General features: G+C 36.7%; 1 protein-coding gene across 1 annotated transcript in view; it reads right to left on the bottom strand.

The window, feature by feature from the left end:
* Position 1, bottom strand: part of LOC147626992 (uncharacterized) — a 7503-nt gene extending 7502 nt beyond the window's left edge. The window contains exon 1 of the mRNA XM_086815572.1: position 1. This exon is cut by the window's left edge and continues 158 nt beyond it. The gene's annotated coding sequence lies outside the window, so the exon portion shown is untranslated.
* Positions 2–11727: the final 11726 nt, after the last annotated feature.

Below are 11727 nucleotides of genomic sequence, written 5' to 3'. Positions count from 1 at the left end.
TGCCAGTTCAATGTCACGTACTTCTAGTAACTTCACATATTTCTCGCTCCTATTCACATGCTATCCTCACAAAAACTATTGACATATTTTCTTGGCAGTACATTAGCAACACGCTAACGTTACTGTCTTACTAAAGTTCAATGTCACGTACTTCTAGTAACTCACGTATTTCTCGCTCCTATTTCTCGCTCCTATCCTCACAAAAAATGTCACGTCCTATCGCGACTAAAAACCCCAATAATTCTTGAGTGTGGCCAACCCCCACCGACCCTTGCAAAATTTACTTCACAAAAATCTACACAAAAACCTCCAAGGTCCAAGTTTTTCTCTCAACACACTGGCACTCGACTTGAGCTTCTCAATTACTTCGTACCCCAAAAAACAAACCTCCATTATTTATTGAATGGCCCAAACTCGCAGAAAAAGTCAATCACATAAAAAAAAACTTTTTCGAAGTTAGGATAAGTCTTGACCCTAGCCGTTTTTAAAAAATAAATGGCCAAAACTCGCAGAAAAAGTCTACCACATAAAAAAAAACTTTTTCGAAGTTAGGATAAGTCTTGACCCTAGCCGTTTTTAAAAAATAAATGGCCCAAACTCGCAGAAAAAGTCTATCACATAAAAAAAAACTTTTTCGAAGTTAGGATAGGTCTTGACCCTAGCCGTTAAAAAAAAAAAACTTTTTCGAAGTTAGGATAAGTCTTGACCCTAGCCGTTTTAAAAAAATAAAAAATATACAAATTATTTGGTTTTATAACTAAAATTGTCAATATTTTAGAAACATTACATGTACATGAAGTTGATCCGCAATCATTCGCAATCTTAGATTGTAAATTCCAAGGAGCCCAAAGCTCTTGTTTGTAAGTATCTGGACCATACAAACCTAGCAATAATCTAGGTTCAAAAGAATTAAAATATTTTTTATTTCAAAAAAATCAATAATAATTTATATTTATAATTAAGCATAAAAACTACATTTTAAAAAAGTTTTTATACCGTAATACACATGTGCACTCTAATAGTTCGATCATTAGAGATGTTGCTACTTGTCCTTCCCAAGACCCGCTACTAGGAGGGAGGGGGGGGGGGGAGAGGGGTATGGTAAACAATGATGACTATATTATAGAAAATGTGAGACAAATACCTTTAATATCTTGTCCATCCCCATGAAAGATGCACATGCCAAAGCAACTTGATTCTCTCCACGTAATTCGAGGATAGCAAGGCATTATAAAGATATGCTTTCTTGATCTACCTAGTCCATCAAGGAAAAAAACACCACCATTGTTCAAATTAATGGCCTCAAGGATGGTATCAAATGCTCTTGATTAACAACTATTATGGAAAGAGCCAAATCATCCTCTTGATGAACAAAATCATGGCATCATCTCTTCCATCAATAAATCATTGTTGATAGTAATAACACTTGATCTATCAAGAAGAGAAAACCCTTCAAAATCATGTAGATGTTTTGTATATTGTAGTAAGAGGTCTTGCATGTGTAATAGAGCTTGATTCATCTCTCCCTCTCGTGGTAGATTGATCCATAGTGTAGGGATCTACCTCTTTCCTCCACCTAGGAAGCTTTAGCTCCCCCATGGAGCTCTCCAGTGTGACAATGGAATAAGGAAGTAGATATAATGTGCTAGCACACCCGCATTGGGGAGTTGCATTTGGTGGCTCTAAGGTGAAGTTCCCATGACACATGATTTTTGAAAGGCTAGGTAAGCTTTTAACTTGAATATATGACCTTAGTACATGTGTCTACAATTAGTGCTAGCAATGAAATATGAAGGGATACATATCTTAATATATTAATGTTCATCTTCTAAATTACTCTTATGCATTGTTGTAGCATATTCATGTGTGGAAGAGTTTTCAATTATCTAACTAGAGTGAAGACAAAGTGGAGAAAATAGAAATAGAATGGGATTCACAAGCTTAGATGCATTGTTAAAGAAATACTTCATAGAATGAGAAGATGGTAAGTGTTTGCTAATTCAAGAATAATAAAATTACTCACATGAAAACATTACATATCTTTGTATGCATCTTTCATGGATATTGAGTCTTTGTATGAATTTGTAATAGATATCAATCTACTTTCATTAGCTTTATATTTTACTATATTTTTATTCTTTTACACAAATTATTAAAACTAAATGTGTTTTTAATGAAGAAGGGTAATTTTCCATAGTTATGACCAAATAGGGGAATATGGGTGCTTGAAATCACCACACGTTGGAAGGATATTTTTATATCTTCAAAAAAGAATTATTTGAATGCCTTCTAGAAGTCTTTTATATATATATATGCAAGATGATAAATACCACATCCCTTTTCCATGATATGTGTATAATTAATCAAATTTTTATCAACAATCCTTTTTTTCAGTGTAAGTAGAAAGAAACCTTTGTTGATCAATTGAGGAGAGAAATTTCCCTAGTTATAAGGTAGGATAAGGATATGGTGGCTTGGAAACATATTAAATCTCCACATGTGAAAGGATATCTATATACTTTAAACAAATTATTATCCAAAACACTAAGGCCAAAAGTCTTATATATTGTATCATATCATCTTTCCATGACATGTGTCTCGTGCAAGTGAAAAACAACCTTCATTGACCAAAGTTTTTTTTCTCATGAAATGAAAAACTTTGTTACTAATGTTGAGGAAGAGATGTGCCCTCTATATATAATATAACGCAACTCTCTTCTCTCTGTGCCATGCATTGGCTTTTTTTACTCTCAACGTTGACTTGCCTCGCCAGCGCATGCACGGTGCCCTCACCTGTAGCTTGAGCTGGCGCCTCCCACATTGACATGTTACCCTACCCTCCCTCGATGCAGAGGTGCAGGCTACGTTGCAAGGGCTTCCACTGCCGCCCTCCCTCTAGACTAGGTTGCAGGCTTTCATCGATGTCATCCTCCATCCACATAGTGCTGTAGAGACTCCCCATTCAAATTTCTCATCACTTCACGCTCCTTTTGATTTGCTGTCGTTGCGGTTGCTGGTGAGTCTCTCTCTCTCTCTCTCTCTCTCTCTCTCTCTCTCTCTCTCTCTCTCTCTCTCTCTCTCTTGACTGCCTCATTTGTGGTTGTGCAGGTTGACGACAAGGTGTGATATCTACGCATTTGCAAGAGGCTTGATCAATTGATCATTCATCAAGTAATCCGACGTTCCTTTTTTTTTTTCTTTTTTTTCTTTTTTGGTCCGAAACGTTTATATATAGTAAGAAGCCCATGCTATGGTTGTGAAGTTTGTGATTTTAGCGTGTGTGTGTGTGAGAGAGAGAGAGAAAAGGAAGGATAAGTTTTTCCTGTGTGTGTGTGAGAGCTAGACAAACACAGAAGCAGGTGACTACAGAGCACACTTATCTAATCAAACTGTTAACAACATTTGATCACAATAAGGAGAGACAAATAACGCCATGCAAGCTTGCAATTCTAGCACGTGTGTGACGGTGTGTGTGTGTGTGGGGGAGAGAGAGAGAGAGAGAGAGAGAGAGAGAGAGGTTGTGCATATGTGTGTGTGTGTGTGTGTGAGAGAGAGAGAGAGAGAGAGAGAGAGAGAGAGAGAGAGAGAGACAAAGACTATCTCTGCATGTGTGTGTGAGCCCATGCAAGCTTGCATTTTTTATGTGTGTGTGTGTGAGCCCATGCAAGCTTGCATTTTTTATGTGTGTGTGTGTGTGTGAGAGAGAGAGAGAGAGAGAGAGAGAGAGAGGTAAGAAATCAACTACTGAGCATGCCTCTCTTAGCAAACTATCAACAATAAGGAGAGACGAATAGTGTCATGCAAGCTTGGGATTCTAGCATGTGTGTGTGTGAAAGAGAGAGAGGTTCTGCGCATACATGTGTGTGTGAACAACACAGCTTATGTAGGCCTTACAATAAATTTGCAAGGGACTGAGTGGAGGATGAGATTACTGGTTTGGTCATGGAGTACAGGTGAAGGAGGGAGAGCTTGCGTGTTCTCTTCTTCTCTAAGGACATCACCACCTCCCATAGGACCCAAGTTCTCACATGACAAGCATAGGAGAGGGTAGGGGAGGTAAAAGTGGAGGAGAGAGTGGCGAGTTTGTTGGGAGTTTCCTCCTACAGTCGCGCAAGAGAGGGCAGAGGGGGGTAGGGGGCTAATTGCATGGAAAAGTTGGTAGCCTCAAGGAGGGTGTTCAAGAGTCACCTAGTTAAACAAGATCACATATAGCTACTCATAAAAACTTAGGTACCCAAGTGTAAACAACCAAGGGTCAATACATAAGCCGATTTCTCATGAAATATAGCATTGAGGAAGGGGAGAACATGGACAAGTTTTTTTCTTGGATTTCTTGAGAACATGGAGTTTATGTATATAGCATTATATCGTGATGATTAGCATTATCTTATATTTGATTAGCTACAAATCTTGCATTTTTAATAAAAAACATTTTATGTTTGGAAACCAAATCTATGTGCGGTAAATTCCTAGATACAATATTGATGAGAGTATTATCAATGTAGACTACAAATCATCACTCTAAGAACATTCAAAACTCATAATGCATCCCTTACTACATGCCCTTTGTAAATATTGATTGTCAGTATTTTTATATCAAAGCATGTAAAATCAATTATGAATAAAAATGTCTTATTTCCATAGTGTGCTTAAAAATGTCATGTCACATTTCTTGGTCAAAATTCACATGTTGCAATGGTATGCATAATTTTTACATTTAAAAGCATCTTTGATACTCAAGTGATACCACGATATTTTGGTCCTTATGAATTACTATGATTTGGATATACATGGTTACATGGAGCTTATGTACTTACCATTGTATCGTGACGATTGGAATTAGCTAATGTTTGATCATTAGTATGTTTTAAGCTTAGTTAAGGGATTCTTATCACTACAATTTTCTTTATTTGGAAAAGTTGTTTAAGTGACTGGGAAGAGGATTAGTGGATTTGTGAGCTAAACTTTGCATTTGTGTGGGCTTGATGATTGGAAGTCATTATCGCACCACACTTTTCATTTATTATGTGAATGCATGCATTACATTATATACACACTAAATCTTGCATTTTTAATAAAAAGCATTATATGTTTATTAACCAAATCTATGTGGTAATGCCTTAGATACAATATTGATGAGAGTATTATCAATGTAGGCTATAAATATTGCATTTATAATAAAAAGCATTGTATGTTTGGAAACCAAATCTATGTGTGGTGAATTACTAGATATAATATTGATGAGAGTATTATCAATGCAGACTATAAATTATCACTGTAAGAAAATTCAAAACTCATAATGCATCCCTTACTACATGCCCTTCATAAATATTGATTGTCAAGTGATACCACGATATTTTGGTCCTTATGAATTACTCTGATTTAGATATACATGGTTGCATTTGACATTTGAATTAGGGTTTCCCTCAGACTTGAAGCCTTGGGGTGAGATGAAAGGATGAGCCACAAGTAGTAGGAGTTTAAGTATAAATGTTTAAGGGTGTTGTATAGATATGCATATGGTTGATTGGGTTACTCATGTGGATAGTGTTCCCTTCAAAAACTTTCCCGAAAATGTTATCTAATGAGTATAGCCGATTGTTTTATAATACACAGCGTATTATAAATGAATTTTTATTTCAAATGATACGTACTTATTAGATATGTGAATTTTTATTTCAAATGATACGTACTTATTAGATATGTGGAATCTTCATCCTTCATGGATGCTTTGGAGAGAGAATGTGATACGTACTTATTAGAGATATCAAACTTTCACCCTTCATGGATGCTTTGGAGTAAATTTGGTTAATAAAGTTGCACATCACATGATTGAACATGGTGGTTGCAAGATAAGGGGCACCATTTTTTATAGTTGGGCGCCTTGAAGGTAGCCTCAAAATATAAAGGTCCAATCTTTTGTGGTTATGTTTGGAATTTAGTGGCATGGTGTTTGGGGCACATCATACATAAAGTGGGTATTTAAATGGCACCCCCTGATCAGAAATCCAATTTATTTTAGGGATTGTTTCATTGCACGGAAGTTTCGTTATTTGCATTTTCCAACTTTCTTTACTATAGTATATGTCACATATAAAATGTTTACTTCTTCTACATCCCAAGTCCAATGATTATCCCAATTCGTACATGAAAAGAACACATTGCATAGAGCTTAACTTGATTTACCGAGATTTTTTTAGATATTTAACTATTTTTATAAATATTTTCTCTCCACTATATATTGTAAAGCAACATGTGATTTTCTATTCTTGAGGTCTTGGCAAATGTAAAGCTCATCATTGAAGATCCAATGGTGAAGAGAAAAATATGTTTAGAATGTGGCCATATTGTCGAATTGCAATTTTAACTGTTGAATTTCTTCCGATCTTCTATAGAAATCTCACTCAGTCTCTTAGAGAGCTTGTAAAAGTTTAACAATTTAATTATATAAATTTAATATGACCCTCATTGTACTTCAATTTCTTGTGGATCAAAGTACTTGTCAAGATGAATTTAATTAAAAAAATTTAGAGTGAATTTGAGTAAGGGAAGCTCACTTTCCAGCTATCTTAATCAAATTTTCACTGTTTGTTCACCCAAAGTCTAAAACAAAGGATGCCTATTAGGCTTGGTGTTTCACCAAACCTAGAGAGTATGCCATTTGTCAAGAAATTGAGCTATGGAAACATAGTCTTAGTCCTACATGTACATGCCACATCATATGGGAAAGAGTCCACATAAGCATGTCATCATCATGCCACCTCAACTTAGTCAAGAAGGTTGACTCCCTAAACCTACATGACATGCCACATCACATGCATACATGGCATTTCCACGTAATCAAGAATGTCAATGTCATAAATTACCATCTCAGCACAATCAACTTGGTTGACTTTCTATGTCTACATATGGCATGGCACATCATATACATGCATGGCATTGCCACCTTACCTTTGAGCATGAGGAATGCCCACATGGAGGTTCCATGTCAGCAGTATTTTGTCACGTAGCAAAATGCCACCTCACCATCATTTTTTCTTATTTTAATTTTTAAAAAAAGCAAAAATTTATTATTAAAAAAATATTAAAATAAATTTATGTAATATAATTTTAACGCTTTCCTCTAAAAAAGGGAAAAAAATAAATTTTAATCAAATAAATATTAATTATTGAAAAAATATATTATTAAAAAATAAATATTTGTTATTTTTTAATAAAGTGAATATTATGATATAATTAAATAAATTCTTACTATTTAAAAATGCATATTTTTAAAAATCTTTTTTGGTAGAAAACTTGAAATATGTATTATAAATGGATCTAAAGAAAATTTAATATTATTTATTAATCAAATAAATTTTATGTATTATACAAATAAATTATATATGTATTATATAAAAAATATTTATTAAATAAATAAATAATTATTATTATTACTTAAAATAATTAATTAATTCATAATTTCTAAATATTATAATTATACTTTAATATTTTTTAGTATTTTATAAGAATTTATTATTATCTGTAAAAAGATTAGATAAATTGGTAGAAATATAGATTTTATCCATAATCTAATCTAACCAATGAAATTCTAACTAGCTTGGTATATATAGCCCAATGTTTTGGGTCTCCCTCATTCTTAGAGCTTTACCAACTTTGGAGATAGCTCCATTCCAAGCTTATGTTAATCTTGTTCTAGTATTACTTTAATCTTAATTATCATCAATTTTATGCTTAATCTCTTTTTTCCTACATCATAGCATAGGTTCACAAAGTCGTAGGAGTAGAAAAAAGTAATAGGCAACAAAATCCCCCAATCCACCTTATTCATGGGGAGCAAGCAAGGGTTCGCATATGGAAGATAGGAGAAGAAGAGATCATTAGTGCAAAGCAAGGGCTTGAGCATTGCAACCCATGGCGGGTTTGATTGATGAGGCATCATCTCCTCCCTCCTTCCTCGGGGGGGTCACTCATAAATATGTAAGCGTAGCATGTGGGCTCAACACAGAAGGGATTTTTTAAATACCTTTTTTACACATTTTTTACATACATAAGGCTACCACTTTAAAGGGGATATTCACAGATTGAATAGAAAAAGGATGTGTTTTATTCATGAAAAATTCATAGATAAGGGGTTTCTAAAGTAGGCCTTGAACGCATGTGATATAGAGGGTTTACATATAGTAAACCCCCCGAGCCCCTACCCATTCTCCATCTCTTCCCCATAACCCCACTCCACCTCCTTGTCATCCTCATTCTCCCACAAGTCTTTCTCCACACTAATTTTATCCCTTTTCCACTCCTCCCTTACACCTTGCCCATGTGGTTGTCACTCCACCCTCAGGCACCACCCATGAGGTGGACATTCCTATCTTCAGTGCCGCTCCACCTTTTGGCACACCCTCCGAGTTTGGCACTTGTCTCTTGGGTGTTTCCCACCATGAGCTAGCCACTCCTCCATTGGGCACCTCTCCATCTTTGGATGGACCATCCAAGCTTGCCACTACTTTCTCAGGTGTCTCCCATGAGCTTGCCACTCCTATACCTAGTGCCTGTCCACCGATGGTATCTGGACATGCCTCACGAGCCATGGTAGAAACTACAGGGTGCCATGTAACCGAAAGGTTAGCTTTCTCTCTCTCTCTCTCTCTCTCTCTCTCTCTCTCTCTCTCTCTCTCTCTCCCTTTATTATTCTCAAGAGTTTTGAATCACCCAAGTGAGATGACTTTGTTTTGTTTCTATTTTATTTTGCATATGATGATGGGATATGCCATGCCGATTCGATCATCTTGCCAAAAACTCCCTTTGTGTGTCCATTCGCTTTTGTAAACGGATTCCGTGAGAGTTTGCTCACTAGAGTTGGATTGCAAGATTGCATGATGTCGTCTCTCTCTCTCATTTACAGTAACATTGCATGATGCTCTCTCTCCTTCTACAGTCTTGTGGAGAGGCCCACCTTTGTGCTTGCGCAAGGCACTTCATGGCCAAACACAATGCCCCTTTAGTGGGTCCTTTATCTGATTCATTCCATCCAAGCTGGCATGCTCATTTGGCCGTTTACAAAGATTTTTTTCAAGATAATTTTTTTTATTCGAGTGAGGTTGCCGATGGCCATGTTGGTGCCCATATGAATAGCCTCGTAAAGAGGACTCCTTTACACCATGACAAAAAAAAAGAACCTTATCTTTAGATGTTTGTGGAAGAGCTTACCCGGCCTATTGTTGCAAAGGGGATTGCTGCTATTTTTAAAGAACTCACATTTGAGACAAAGGAGATGGCTCCTCCCTAAGATGCGCTCACTCTACTACTGTGTTGTGAGATGGTGGTACTTTGCTACCTTCACTATATTGTTTACTAGCTTACACATCAGTGTGCAGCACTACTGTTGATACAATGAAGACCTGGTCCTTCTACTCTCCTTCATCGTGTGCTGCTGTTGTAAGCAAGCTATTTTCTCGCTCTCTGTGCAACTCTTTTGCTGTACACTGTGCTTTTTTTCTGCTTAGTTTTGTTGTGCGCAGCTTTCAAGAAGCTTAGTGCTAAGGTTATGGGCAGAATGCCGTGTTGCTCATGAGCAGGGACGTCCCCTGCTTGATTGCTTAATCGTGGTTGATATCACCTCTGCCATGTAGTTGTGTTGCTATAAAATGGCTTCTCTTTCTATCAAACTTTGTGCTCGCTCTCTCTCTCTCTCTCATTCTCTCTCTCTCTCTGTGTGTGTGTGCTCTGTTTAGGATTAGCAAGCAAAACTTCTACTTTTGTTGTTGTGTGTTGATTGCATGCTGATTATGCCTTGCTACACCACAATTATTGTAGCCCATTTGAAGCCACGGAGATGCCCATATTAGGTGCCATTGAGGTGTTGTTGATGTTGTCAAGGCCGCCTTTGTAGTGTTATTCATCCCTTATGTTTGAATTTTATTCTTGCTTGAATGGACTAGCTCTGATTGTTGTAGATAGAGTGCTCCTATTGGCTGAGTGAAGAAACTGCTCCTCTCTTCTCTATGCTACTGAGATTGAGAAAACAATTCAGCTCAACCAAAACCTAACACTTAATTACTTTGTTAATGAACTCAACCTAAAGTATGAGAGCTAGAACTAAGCTCTGATACCATGTTGAAACTATGGATCGAGCTCTCCTAACTACACACCCTAATAACAAAACATTTATCTAATCATAAACTAATCTTACACTAATCACAATGCTAAACTAAGGTGGATAGAAATGAAAAAAACTCATCATGAGTATGTGCAAATTAAGGTTTAGACTCAAGTTCAATTAGGTTACAAGATGGAAACTTGTACTCATAAAAAGACTTGAAATGTTGTGCTTGTATTTCATTGTTTGAAATGTCCCCTTTTTATATGAAGAGAGCACAACTTAGCATTTCTCTTGCATGTGGGATAATTATTACTTGGTGATGTGGCTTCTCACACTCACTCCATATTGTCCTTGTGCTCTTTGGCACCATATTTCTCAACATATTCTTCAAACACAAAGCTCTCACATAATACAGCTTTCTCTCCTCCTCGCCTCTTCATGCAATGTGCTCTCTCCATGCACACACACCTAAACTATTCTACCCAACCTTGTAAGGTATTCTCCATGCAACAATCCTCCCTCCACTTAATACCTTAATAACGACTAGTTTTGTAATTCGCAGATGACCATGCAACAAATCCCCTACCTTCTAAGGTTCCTAACCATACCCTATTTATTTTTTCCTTATCCTAGAGTTGGAGTGGAAACCACCATTGGACATACCCCTTGGGCCATAAAAAAAACTATCATAATTTTCCAGACCCCCCATGGTTAGAGCATTTATGCTCAACCAAATTCTTTTAGCTCATTGAAACAATCGTAATCAAAGAGTGCATCCAAGTCCCAACAAGCTTCTCCATGTTCTTCTGAAGTAGCTGCATTATCATGCACGCTTATCTCCAATATCTCTGAATCTTTTTGCATTATCATGATTCTGTACCAATATGGCTTTAGCCTGTAAAACCATTTATCCTTTTTGAATTAAGCTTATCATCCAAATCTCCAAGCTGATAAGTACCATTCTCATATATGTGTATAACCTTGAAAGGACCTTCCCACTTGATTTGGAACTTAGTCTGGAATGTGTTGTCTAATTTATTATTGTATAAGACCACCAAATCTCCCTCTTTAATACCTTTATCCTTAACTGTCTCATTGTTGAAAAGCTCAACTTTCCTATTGCTTAACTGGATATAGTGGTCCAAAGATTCTTCTCTAGCGAGCTATAGCTTCTTCTGAAGATCCATCAACCTTTCTTCATACTCATCTAAGACCCTTTCCTGGTGTTTTAGAAGAAACTGTAGACTAGGAATCTCAGCTTCAATGGGCATGAGGGCCTCTTTTCCAAAGATCGGGTGGTAAGGTGAAAACTCAGTGCTGTCTTGACAGCTATTTTGTAAGCCCACAGAGCCGAGGACACATGTAAGTCCCACTATTTGGGATGCTCTTCTAGACACTTGGTGAGCACAGTACACAACTCTTCATTGGATCTCTCTACCAACCCATTAGTGTGGATAGTAAGGAGTTGAAAACCTATGTGTGATATGCAACTTCTACATAAGCTCTTGTACAATCCGCCCTCTAAATCCAGGCCCCTTATCTGTCACATCTCTAATGGCGTACCAAATCTTGCATAGATATCTTCAAAAATAAATCTGACCACCTCTTTAGTAGTAATACTCTTC

The sequence above is a fragment of the Cibotium barometz genome, chromosome 21 (assembly GCF_041138505.1).
Source record: "Cibotium barometz isolate CiBa-2024 chromosome 21, ASM4113850v1, whole genome shotgun sequence".
In the NCBI taxonomy this organism is placed as follows: domain Eukaryota; kingdom Viridiplantae; phylum Streptophyta; class Polypodiopsida; order Cyatheales; family Cibotiaceae; genus Cibotium; species Cibotium barometz.
The sequence above is the reverse complement of the archived record's forward strand: the minus strand, read 5'-3'. Positions and strand labels throughout refer to the sequence as shown.